The 12,389-nt window shown below is 45.0% G+C and overlaps 1 long non-coding RNA gene across 1 annotated transcript in view; it reads left to right on the forward strand.

The window, feature by feature from the left end:
- The first annotated feature begins 4,106 nt into the window (after window positions 1–4,106).
- Window positions 4,107–12,389, forward strand: part of LOC107195855 — a 44,703-nt gene continuing 36,420 nt past the window's right edge. Inside the window, exon 1 of the long non-coding RNA XR_001517134.2 lies at window positions 4,107–4,310. This is a non-coding gene — a long non-coding RNA (uncharacterized LOC107195855). The remainder of the gene's footprint in view (window positions 4,311–12,389) is intronic.

Raw genomic sequence — 12,389 nt, forward strand, 5'->3', positions numbered from 1 at the left:
AAGGGGCAGAGAGACAACCAATTAATTCCAAAACAAGGCAGAATAAAATAAGCTCCTTGCATAGGTATTGAAAACACAAATTCAGAGTCATAGTACAAATAAGTAAGTTTGTATATTGCCCCCTATGGAGTATTTTTATCATGAACATTTTACCATGTCGTTATTAGAAAACCTCCCAAACCAGAAATATTAGATTATGTCTATGCCGAATTCTGTTTAACCGTTCTATTGTTGGACATTTAATTTCTTCCAGTTGTTGCTAATATAAATAACTCTCCCGTGAAGATCTTGTAGCCAAACTATTTGTCAGAACCACAGATGCCTCTAAGAAAGTGGCCTAACATGAGGAAGTGATCGGGGCAAAGGGCATGAGTTTTTAAAAGTCTCCCCAAAACAACTGTCAAATTATTTCCCATCTTGGAACAGAAAGTTTGCTGGCAAAAGCTTCTGGATGGCAACATCTGCGTTCCTTTCAACAGATTCCTATGCTTCTAAGCACCAGGCAGAGATGACAGGGTGCCAGCAACAGAGTCAGCGTATTTTCCTTGTCAGTCTTCAACTCTCACTGCTTCTTACTAAGGGAACAAGTTGGCCTAGATTCTCCAGAAGTCTACCTACCCTTTCCTTCCTTGGAAGAGGGCAATCTTGGGCCATATACCCACGCCTAATGGTGCATGAATTGTTTTATGGGGTTTCAGTGAAGCGAGAGGCATGGGAGGGAAATAAATTCCCGGTGACCTTAATTTAACCCAAAGCTTGGCTGACGTTTGAATAAACTGAGGCAGGCTGTAACAGAGCATGAAGTGGCTAAGTCTGTGGTCAGCCCTCGTTTAAAACAGATCACTCTTCAAAGAGAGTAGCCACTTCCATTGCCATTACCAAGAACGAACTGGCCTCACCTGTGTGTGGAGCAGCCTCTGTGGGCACTCAGCACCACCTACCTGTTCAATCCCGCCCTTGTTTCTAAGGACTTGTGCTAACCCCATAGGAGAAACCTCCTCGGGCACCCTCAGCCCACATTTATTTCCCCACTCCTGGGAGCTGCACTGGGGGCTGAGTTCTTTGCATACCTCATCTCACTCAGACTCACACCTGTTGGTGGCCCATATCACAGCCAAGATAACAGGCTCAGAGCAGAGCCGGAAACTGGCCAAGCAAGACAGGAGAACTGGGGTGGGAAGTCAGGTCTCCCGTGTCCAAAGGCTGGACCGGCTGCCCCGTGTCGGTCCCGGAGGGTCATCTGTGGACGATGTGCCCTACGCAGAGCCTTTTCCCACTGCTAATTGGCCTGTATCATGTTTGGTGCCCTTGTCCATGTGTCTGTCTTGTTTTATTATTGTCTTGTAACTTATATGGCTGACTCGCTATTCTCTGGGCGACCTAGGCTTAGCACAGGCCTGGGCACAAAGCGGGTGCTCAGAGATGGTTGGACATCCTTTTTCCTTTCCCTTTCCCTTTCTTTCTGGCTGGGGGCACAGTGGTGTAGTCGATGGCCTTCGCTTTCTTGGCAGTCCCCATGGGGTCAGGATGACAGGAGCCAACAGTCAAGGCTGCCCAATACGAGGTCACTATTCAGCATATTCTCTTTTTTTCAGCTTTATAATAAAATTGTGAGATATTTAAAGTGTACATTGTGATGATTCGATATACATGTACATCGTGAAAGGATTCCTCCCATCTAGTTAACTGATATGCGTTAAGACACACGCATGCATACACACGTTTTGATGAGAATGTTTAAGTTCTACTCTTAGAAAAGTTCAGTTATACAATTTGGTATTATCAACTATAGTCACCATGTTATACATTTAATCTTCAGACTTTATTCATCTTAGAGCTGAAATTTATACCCTTTCACCAATCTCTATTTCTGTTAATCCACCCTCCTCCAGCCCCGACAACTACTTTTTTACTCTCTGTTTCTGAGTTTGACATTTTTTTAAAAAAAATTCCACATATAAGTGATACCTTGCAGTATTTGTCCTTCCCTGTCTGGTTTACCGTAATGCCCACAAGTTCCATTCATGTTGTTGTAAATGGCGGGATTTCCTTCTTCCTTACCACTGAATAATATTCCATTGTATGTGTATACCACATCGTTTTTATCCATTCATTCATTGACAGACGCTTAGCTTGTTTCCACGTCTTGGCTTTTGTGAATAATGCTGCGATGAACGTAGGAGAGCCGATAGCTCTTCCATACCCTGTTTTCATTTCCTTTGAATATATACCCAGAAGTGCGATTGTCGCATCATGATAATTCTCTTTTTAATTTTTTGAGGAACCTCCATACCGTTTTCCAATGTGGCTGCACCGATTTGCAATCCCACCAACAGTGCACAAGGGTTCTCTTTTCTCCACATCCTCACCAACACTGTTTTTGATTTATTCACGGTAGCCATTCTGCCAGGTGTAAGTTGATATCTCGTTGAGCATCTCTTCATGTGTCTATTCGCCCTCCATATGTCCTCTTTGGAGAAATGTCTATTCAGGTCCTCTGCCCATTTTTTAATTGGATTGGTTGGGGTTTTTTGGTGTGTGTTGAGTTGTATGAGTTTTTTTTTTTATAAATTTTAAATATTAACCCCTTATCAGGTGTGTATCATTGGCAAATATCTTCTCCCATTCAGTAGGCTGTCTTTTTGTTTTGTCGATGGTTTCTTTCGCTGTGCAAAACTTTTTAGTTGATGTAGTCCCATTTATTTATTTCTTTTTAGGCAGCCTATTTTTAAGACAAATAAATATTTTTATAAGAAATATTTATATTTCTTTTTTTATGAGACAAACATTTTTACAAGAGAGCATATTTTGATAAGACAAATAAATATTGCCAGGACCTGAACCTCAATCCTCTTCTGCTCCCACAAGGAAATGATGGGAACCATCACCAGTGTGACTTCTTTGGCAGCCATCCAAGGATCCACTGCCCCTCCTCAGCTACCACCTGGTGGCCCCATGCATGCTGAGTCCCGTGGACGGCAGATGCTGAGTTTAGCTGGGCTTGCTCTCACTAGCCTCCAGTGGAAAACTGCTGTTCTGTGCATCGAGCTGATTATTTTATCACTAAAATCAAACCATAGTAGTGTTTTTTCAAATCACAGAAAAATAAAACTGAGGGATAGAATATTTTCAATTCTGTTTCTCCATATCTACTGTCTTTTGTCCAAGCCATAATTGAGTAGATGATGGTCTCTGATTTAGCCCCAAATTAAGTTTAATCCATTGATATTTCATAATGTTCTCTCCAAAGCCACTTGAGCACGTTGGGGAACGTTCGGCCTGGAACGTTCGGCCGCAGGCTCAGTACTGATTCCCACCCTTCCTGTGTCTGCAGCCTGATTATGTACAGGCTCCTCCTCACCGCTCACCCCTGTGTTCTGGGCTGACTTTCTCCCATGACTGGGACAAGCCATGGTTCTGCCTCTCTGCAGGCACTTTGCTCACAGCTTCTTTCTGCCTAGGTGATGCTCGGCCATATTTTTCATCTCCCACTCAGTCATCACCCCTTCAGAAGGTCTTCCCTGTCCTGCCCTGCCCTGCCATCTCTGCCCAAGTGGATCAAACACCCATTACAGGCTCTTATAGCACCATAAAGCTCAGCACTAATCACAGCTGAATGTTAATATTCATTTACGGGATCATTTGGTTCATGTCTGTCTTTCTTACCAGAATGTGAATTTTCCAAGGGCAGGGAGTGGGAACCGTGTGTGTGTGTGTGTGTGTGTGTGTGTGTGTGCGCACGCGCGCGTGCAGGTACACGCACATACTTGTGCACATATGCACATATGTGTGTTTCTTTATCATAATTTCCATTGTGTCCGGCATAGTGCTTGCACATGTTAAGCACTCAGTAAATATCTGTTGACTGAATGAGTGTATAGTGCTGTGTATTTCTTTAGAATCCTGTCAGTAGTAGTGACGTCATTTAACAGAGAAACCAAGGCCCAGAGATGTGACTTGCATTGGCCAAGGTCCTGCAGCTGGAAAGGGCAGAGCTGGGATTTGAACCCTGGTCTCCGACTCAGCCCAGTGCCTTTGTACTTCTCGAGGTTGCCAGCTTCCCTTGAGGTTTGGTGGATTAAACAAAAGCAAAAAGTTCAGAGGAAATTCACCGCAAGGCAGTGTTTACTAGAGATGACCTCACCTCCCGAGGCAGTGAAAGGCTTTGCTGAAAAGAACTGAAATACCTCTGTGATGAATGAACTGGCTGCCAGGGATCGGGCTGACTCATGAATAAGTTTCCGTTTTATAAGGACTTTATTGGGGCACCCTGGGCATGCCTTTTGCCCTGCGTCCAGGCCTGGGGGAAGGTAAGTGGGGTGAGTGCGGGCGGCAGGGCTCATGGCCCCCTTGGAAGCAGGGCTCTGCCAGCTGTGTGTATAAATGTGTGTGAATGCGCTTCCTCCCGTCCCTCCAGCCTTGTGTATCATCGATGGGCTTGCGTTAGTAGCGCCCACCCAGATTTCAGCGGGTCTGGCTGCCAGCTGCTCTTCTGGGCGTCTGGTCTCTGCGAAACCTTTCCCAGGTGGGTCTGGGTGTCCCAGGGTAACCCCCGAGCCCCAAGTGCTCACAAAGCCTTGTGTCGTTTACCACCGGCCCTTGCCCATGCATCTTTTTTTTTTTTGCCACCCCTCCCTCCTTCTGTGTCTTTTGTCCTTGAAGTCACTGAGGGGGCCTGGCCACAGTTGCCAGTGCCGTCTGTAAGAATATGAAGATTTGTGCCAGGAGCTGTTTTCCAATGCTCCCCGCTCACTGGGCCATGGTGTTGTGTTCTCTACCGGGGCAAGGGGTAATGGTTGTTTTTACTGCTTTGTCCATGCCTTGGTCCCTGCAGACAGCACTGGCTCCTCCCTGCCTGGCCACCGCCTCGCAGGGCACACACACCTGTGCCACTGCCCTGACCCTATCTTCCCTCCTCCTCTTCCAAATGACCTGTGAGCTGCCCGTACAAATGGATGCCTGTGCACACTACCCACTCTCGCTAGCCAACCTATTAGACAGTCTGAGCTGTGTTTATTTCTGGGCAGTGAGAACTCGAGAGACGCATCCCCCGCCCCCAGCCACTTCCATCATCCCTAATACTTCTTACAACTACCCTGGGAGGTTGGTTCATTTATCATCCACTCATTTCAGAGATGGAGAAGCTGAGGCTCAGAGAGAGGAGTAATCTGCTAAGATCTCACAGCTGAGAGGAACAAGGAAGGCCTGGGAATGGTCCTCTCTGGTCGGGTTCTTCCTTTCATCAACAGGGAATATGTAACGTATTCCCTCTGGCTCTAGCCTGCTCCAGAGCTTAACATCCGGGACTCAGTTCTTGGGACTCAGGACCTGTGATGACTTTCGGAACGCAGGAAGGCCATCTCAGGAATTCTTGGCACCTGCTAATTGATGGAAATAGTTGGGGAGTGACATCATACAACACTAGCTGATTGTGATCCATTGGCATGTGTTTGTGCTTGGGTCAGAATTGGATAATGATTAAGCCTAAGGCTGAGGGTTAGAAAGGGGAAGGAAGTGTGGGTCATGATCTAAAGCCACAAGCTTTCTCAGGTGGGAGAAAGGACAGGCAGAGCTGGAGCATGCGCACGCACGCGTGCATGCGTGCACGCGAACACGCACACGCACACGCACACGCACAGTGACCACCTCCTCCAGGATCAGTCTGGGGCTTGGGGCTTTTTGTCAGGCAAACAGAGTTGATTCCATCCCATTTCTGCTGTTTCCTAGCTGTGGATCTTGGGTAAGTCCCTCCCCTATTCGAGCCCTGTCTTCCTGTCTGTAAAGTGAGAGTGTCAACCTCTGACTTCATAAGGAGTTGAGAAGGTCACATGAGATAAAGCAGATACAGGGCTTTGCCAGGAGTGATGCTCAATAAATGTAAGTTTCCGCCACATGTAATGTCAGCACTAATTTCCATCACCTTTAGAGGGAGACGGGCCCTGCGTTTGAATCCCACCTCTACCATTCCCTGGCTGTGCATTCTGGAGAAAGTCATATTTCCTGTCCAAACCCTAGCCTCATCTGTAGCAGGAGGGATGGTGACAGCTGCATGGGAGGGCTTGTAGCAAGGTTCAGATATGATAGTGGACAATGATGGTGAATGTTTACACACCTTGGCTCGGTGCCAGTGCCCTGGAGCCGGGCGTGAGTTTCTGCATTTCCCACAAGCTCTCGGTGACATGCTGTTGCTGCTCCAGGCACCACACTTTGGTGAAGTGACAGGTGAAGGTCAGTGGGATCATGAGGGAAAGTGGGTAGAGCAGAGAAACCTGGGGGGAGACTTGTAAGTTGACTGTTGCCTTCAGGATGCCCCCTGACGGAGACAGAGCTAACAATGATCTGGCCATGAATTGAACGTATCAGTGCTGGGGGTGGGAGATTACTTCCTGTCCCCTTGGAGCCCGAGTGCAGCGGGGAGACTGACAAATGCCTGTTACAACCCAAATGTGAGGACTGTGGTTGGCCAAGCACAGGCCACTGTGGGTTAGAGGACAGGGCTCTCGCCAGCCTAGGAGTCAGGCAGGTGTCAAGGGTAAGAAGGAGGCAGCAGGGTGGAGGAGGGCAGGGGGAGTGTGCAGGCAGGAGCGCTCTGGGAAACCAGAGTCACGCAGACACGCACCCAGGACATAGTTTATCTCTGTGTCATCATTTTACAGCCTTGTGTGAAGGAAGGCTTGGGAGGCAGGGAGAACTGGGGCCCCAGCTCTGCCATTGACACGCTGTGTCACCGACATGCTGTGTGACCTCATCAAGGGACATCCCCTCTCTGGGCTTCAGCTTTCTTTTCTGTAAGGTGGAGGTGATGCTTCCTATCTCAAGTGCTTTGAGAAGGAGAGATGTAAAAATAGGAGTGTTTGGCTCCCAGCAGCTGGTCAAGCACTGTGACTTCCTTCCCTAGGCAACCCGGAAATCCAGTGTCCGAGCATGGTGGTCTCGCTTTCCCAGCGGGCTCCCTGGGCAAGGGGGCCCTGCCCTGTGGCTCTCATATGTCTCCCCTTCTCTGCCAGCCAGGCTTTCAGGGGAGGATGGGGAGCGGGCCAGGGTCCTAGGGAGACTGGTTTCATCAGAGCCTCAGAACTTAAACCCTTGCACTGCCTGGCAAGGACCCAGAGACCTGGCTGAGATAACAGGGCCATTATCGTCGTAAACAGACTCCTCCTGGGATGAGAAGAGATGAATAGACCAGCCTCTGTTTGTCCTTCCCTGGCATGGCACCCAGTAGTGCCCTGCCTCCCAGACTTTGGCTCAGCTGCAGTGACCTGGAGCTGACCTGCCTTCAGAGCTGCCTCTCCGTGCCTACCCTCCCCCAACTTCCTATCCTCACCCCGCTTTGCCTGGTTATCTGTTTATTCCTCATCCTCAAGTTTATCTCTTTACCCAGAGGGGTGGCACGGTGTGGCAGAAAAGGGCATGGAAATTGGCCTGAATCTCTGGGGTTCGATCCTCTGGGGAGATCAACTGTCCCGGTTTGCCTGGGACTGAGGGGTTCCTGAGACACAGGACTTCCAGGTGTAAAACAGGGACGATTCCAGGAAAATTGAGATGAGTTGGTCACTCTACTTACTTCTCTGTGCCTCAGTTTGCTTATCTGTAAAATGGGGACAATTATCATCTGTTGGGAGGGTTAAGTGGGTTAATGCAAGGAAACATCTAGCACATGGTAAGTCACCAGTGATGGTTTTAGTTACTTACTTCTGTGCCTAGAGGAAATCACAGGGCTTCGACTTTGGGTTTCTCGCCTCCCTTATTCCCACAATCTTTCGAAATTGATGCCTAAGCAGATCTGGGTAGTGTCTGTGTTTGAGAAATCGTTAAACTCGATTGTTGTGCTTTTCCCCCAATGCCTTTTGATTGACAAGGCTAAAGCAATGACCAGAGGTAGGTTAGTAAAGAGATGGACCGGAAGCCAGGAGGTTAGGCCCATTCTCAATTCTGCCACTAACTTGCTGTGTGACTGTGGGCAAGTCATGTTGCCTCTAGAGTTAGGTTAGTAAAAAGATGGACTGGAAGCCAGGAGGTTAGGCCCATTCTCAACTCTGCCACTTGCTGTGTGACTGTGGGCAAGTCATGTTGCCTCTCTGGGCCTCAGTTTCCCTATCTACCAAATGGAGGGTTGGACCACATGATCTCTAAGTGTCTCTAAGTGCACCTGCTCACTCTACCACTCAGCGATCCTATGCTACTGATGCTCATTACCCTGCACGCAGTTATCGAGAAAGCAGTGAAGATGGGATAGTTTGGTTGGTGTCAGTAAAAGGCTGAGGAGAACAGAGCCAAGTTTTTGGCACCTTATTAAGCACCAGTTTAAGAATTTTTAAATGGCGTAAGATGAAAAAAGACAAAGGCATCTTACAGATAGAGCAGTTTGTTGATGTCTGCAAAGCTGGCTGGGCAGTCTCCTGATGCCAGGCTACTGGACACTTGTTTACTCACACCTTCGTTTAACTGTTCATTCATGTGTTCCTTCCTCCCTTCATTTGTTCATTCATATTTTTATCGAGTGATTCACTTAGTGATCGATAGCATGGATTCTGAAGCTGATTTGCTTGGGTTCAAATTCCAGCTCAGATAATTATCAGTTATATTATCTCGGCAAGTTACTTGAGTTCTCTGCATCTCTGTTTCCTCATCTGTAACATGGAGACAACAGAAGTACCCACCTGTGGGCATGGTTTTTGTGTTAAATATGCTAATATATGTAAAGTTCTTCAACCAGTGCCTGGCATCTACAAAGTGCGAGATACATTTAGTTATTATTATTTTTTTTCCCATTTACTAATAGGTGGCAGGCATTGGTCCAGACAGCCACTAGAGATTCAAATATGAAAGGCATTCCCCACCTTGAGGAGGCCAAAGAGAATACACGGGCAATAACAAAGTCACATGGTCAGTGTTTTGCAGGTAGGCACAGAGTGCTATGGGAACAAGGAGGAGAGGTACACAGCCCGGATGGGATAGGCTCGAGAAAGGGGTGTGTGCCCAGGAAGGCTTCCTGGCAGAGATGTCACTTGATCTGGGTCTCCAGGCACAGGTGCATACTAGCCAGGAGGTGAAGGGGGTGGAGTGTCTGGAACCTCTGGCAGTGGGAACAGCTTGTGCAAAAACTTGGAAGAGAGAATATGGATGTTCAGGCAACAGATATGGTTTAGTATGGCTCGCTCAGGAGGTGGGGAGGCAGTCGATGAAGTTGAAGGGGGAAGCAAAGTCTTAACCATGTTGGACATTCCAGGACTGCTAGAGTTAATATTTCATCAGGACAATATCTCCAACTTTTAGGATCGTGCTTGAAATAAACACAAAAAAACTCCATTAAGAGGAGATTCATTTATAAATAATTATAATCATGTACTACCATCCTAATATATCATGTACATTATAAGACACAAAAATAGAAAACTTTAATCAGATTGTTTGCTTTTCTTGGTATTAAATTGTATGACTTCTTCATATATTTTAGATATTAATGCCTTATCAGACATAAAATTTGCAAGTATTTTCCCACATTCAATGGGTCGCCTTTCCATTTTATTGATGGTTTCCTTCGTTTGCAAAAACTCGTTAGTTTGATGTAGTCCCATTTATTTTTGCTTTTGTTGCCTTTGCTTTTCTTGTCAAATCCAAAAAAATCATTGCCAGGATTAATGTCAAGGAGCTTACCTCCTGTGTTTTTTTCTAGGAGTTTTATGCTTTCAGGTCTTATGTTCAAGTGTTTAATCCACTTTGAGTTAATTTTTGTGTATGGTGTAAGATAGTGGTCCAGTTTCATCCTTTTGCATGTGGCTGTCCAGTTTTCCCAATAGAAAACTTGAAAACATGAGATAAGAAATACATATAAATTCTGGTACTTATTCTTCCTTGCATTAGTGGCTCTTCTCATGCGTCTCCTGGACTGCACCTCCCCTCCCCCACTCTAGAGTTCACGGCTCTGTACTATGGGGTACATCAAAGGATGAAGTGGAAGGCAATGGGTTTTTGCTTTTAAAAGACCATTTTGATATATATTCATGTCGGTATCCCTGCAGTCATTAAAATAAAGATACAGTTGTATATTATTAACATCAAAATATGCTAATATATTAAGCAAAAACAAAAACACAAAATCCTGCAGAGTTACAAGCATCCCAATTTGCCCAGGATTGAATGCTTTCTTGAGATGCAGGAACTTCGGTGCTAAAATGGGGACTGTCCCTGGTGAACTGGGTCACTGTAGTACAGAACAATCTCATTTTGTAAAGAGTACAAATGAATGTTTGGAAAAGAGTTGGAAGGCTGTTCATCCAAAATATTAGCAGTGGTTATCACTGGGCAGAAGAGGGGGCTGACGGGAACTTACACTTGATTTTACTTCTATTTATTAAGTGATATATTTTGGGTTTTTCTTACCTGTATCAGATATTTTCTAATGACCAATATGTATTATCGTATGACTTTTAAAATACGACCAACAAGAAAGTTAAAACTCCATTAGCAAGTAGGACATAGCACAGAGAGAGGCAAAATAAGGCAGAAGGCCTGGGGCAAATTAGGAGTAGTTACATAATTAGGTGAGAAATGAGAAGAGAGCTTGGATCTGCCAGGGGGGAATAAGGTGGGCTCCAGCGATTAACGATTAACGATTTGGTGACCGATTAACTGTGAAAACTGAAAGGAAATCAGGAGTTGGGAATGCCTGCAAGTTTTTGAGTGGTGCTCTCAGCTAAGATGTAATTCAGAAGAAAGCAGTTTTGAGAAGGAAGGATTAAGATGGGCGCTTTGGGGGTTTGGGAATATGCTGTTGGCTTGGTTTCGGACACATTGATGTGCCTGTGGGCCACCCAGGGGAAGGTGCAGGAGCTCAGGGAACAAGTCTTCTTGACTTAAGCCACTGTTACCAGTCCCTTCCCTTTGAAAAGTCACCCAGAACTTCAACAACATGTTCTACTGGCCCAGAGGTTTCCTCTGATTCATGGCCTGGTTTAAAAGGAATTAGGTTTTAAGACATATCCGTCTAGGTTTTAAAACACATTGCTATCACTTGTAAGAAGCAAAAGATGACTTAATTTGCATTATATGGGAAGATTCTCTTCTTTATCTTTTAGCTTTAAAAACTTGTTTATCCCCATACTATTTATTTTCTCTCCAGAATTAGTGTAGTGATTTTAGTCCTTTTCAATGTATTGAGACATGTTTTATGGCCCAGCATTTGGTGTATCTTCTTGTGCCCTTGCAAATAATGTATATTCTGTTGTTGAGTGGAGTAGTCTACAAATGTCAGTTAGGTCAAGTAGTCAACAGTGTTCAAGTTTTCTATATCCTTGATGACTTTCTGTTCTATCAATTATGAGAGAGTTGTAATTTCCAACTCCAGTTGTGGATTTGTCTATTTCTTTTCTCAGGTGTGTCAGTTTTTGCTTCACGTATTTTGAAGCTCTGTTATTAGGCGCATACATATTTAAGAGTATTAAATTCTCTTTATTAATTGATCCCTTTCTCATTAACAAATGTCCTTCTTAATCTCTGGTATTATCCCTGGTTCTGAAGTCTACTTTGTCTGATAGTCCTATAGCCACTCCAACTTTCTTAAGATTAGTATTTTCCTACTATAGATTTGTCCAACTTTTTACTTTTAATTTATCTGTTTCTTTATATTTGAAGTGGGCTTCTTGTAGACCGCATATCCCTGGGTCTTGCTCTTTAAATCCAGTCTAACAATCTCTGGCTTTAAACTGGACTTTTTAGCTTTTAATGTAATTATTGATATGGTTGGATTTAAATCTACTGTCTTGCTACTTGCTTTCTATTTGTTCCATCTCTTTTTCGTTCCTTAATTTCCCTTTGTCTGGCTTCTCTGGATTAATTATTTTTATGATTTTATTTTCACTCTTTGTTTTATTTTTCAGTAGTTGCTTTAGGGTTAATTATATGCATTGTTACTTTATCACATAGTATTTACATAATATTATGCCACTTTATATATTTATTAGTCAAGGTTCCAGCAGAAAAGTAGAACCACAGGAGTGATAGATAAAAAGGATTTATTATAAGAATTTAACCTTATATGATTCTGTGGAGCTGGATAAACAATTTCTAAAAGGCTACCTTCTGATAGTGAAATGAAGGAAATTGAGAAAGGAGAGTGATTTTAAGTGGGAGAAGAATGAGGAAGAGCTGGAATAAATCAGCCATGGCATCTCTCACCTCCTCCCAGACGCTAACTTCAAAGTTGTCAGTGACCTATAGGAGAAACTGGGGCTTTTCATCATGAAGCTAAAACACACACCTGAGCAAGGGACCAGAGAAACTGAAGGATGATACAGCAGGAGCTATGGGCCCAGCTGCTGCCTTCACGATGACAAGGTGACCCAGCAGTTAAGTGACAGTGTGTCTGAGCTGCTCCTGGTGTCCCCGTA

Source organism: Pteropus alecto, unplaced genomic scaffold, assembly GCF_000325575.1.
Source record: "Pteropus alecto unplaced genomic scaffold, ASM32557v1 scaffold125, whole genome shotgun sequence".
Lineage (NCBI taxonomy): Eukaryota > Metazoa > Chordata > Mammalia > Chiroptera > Pteropodidae > Pteropus > Pteropus alecto.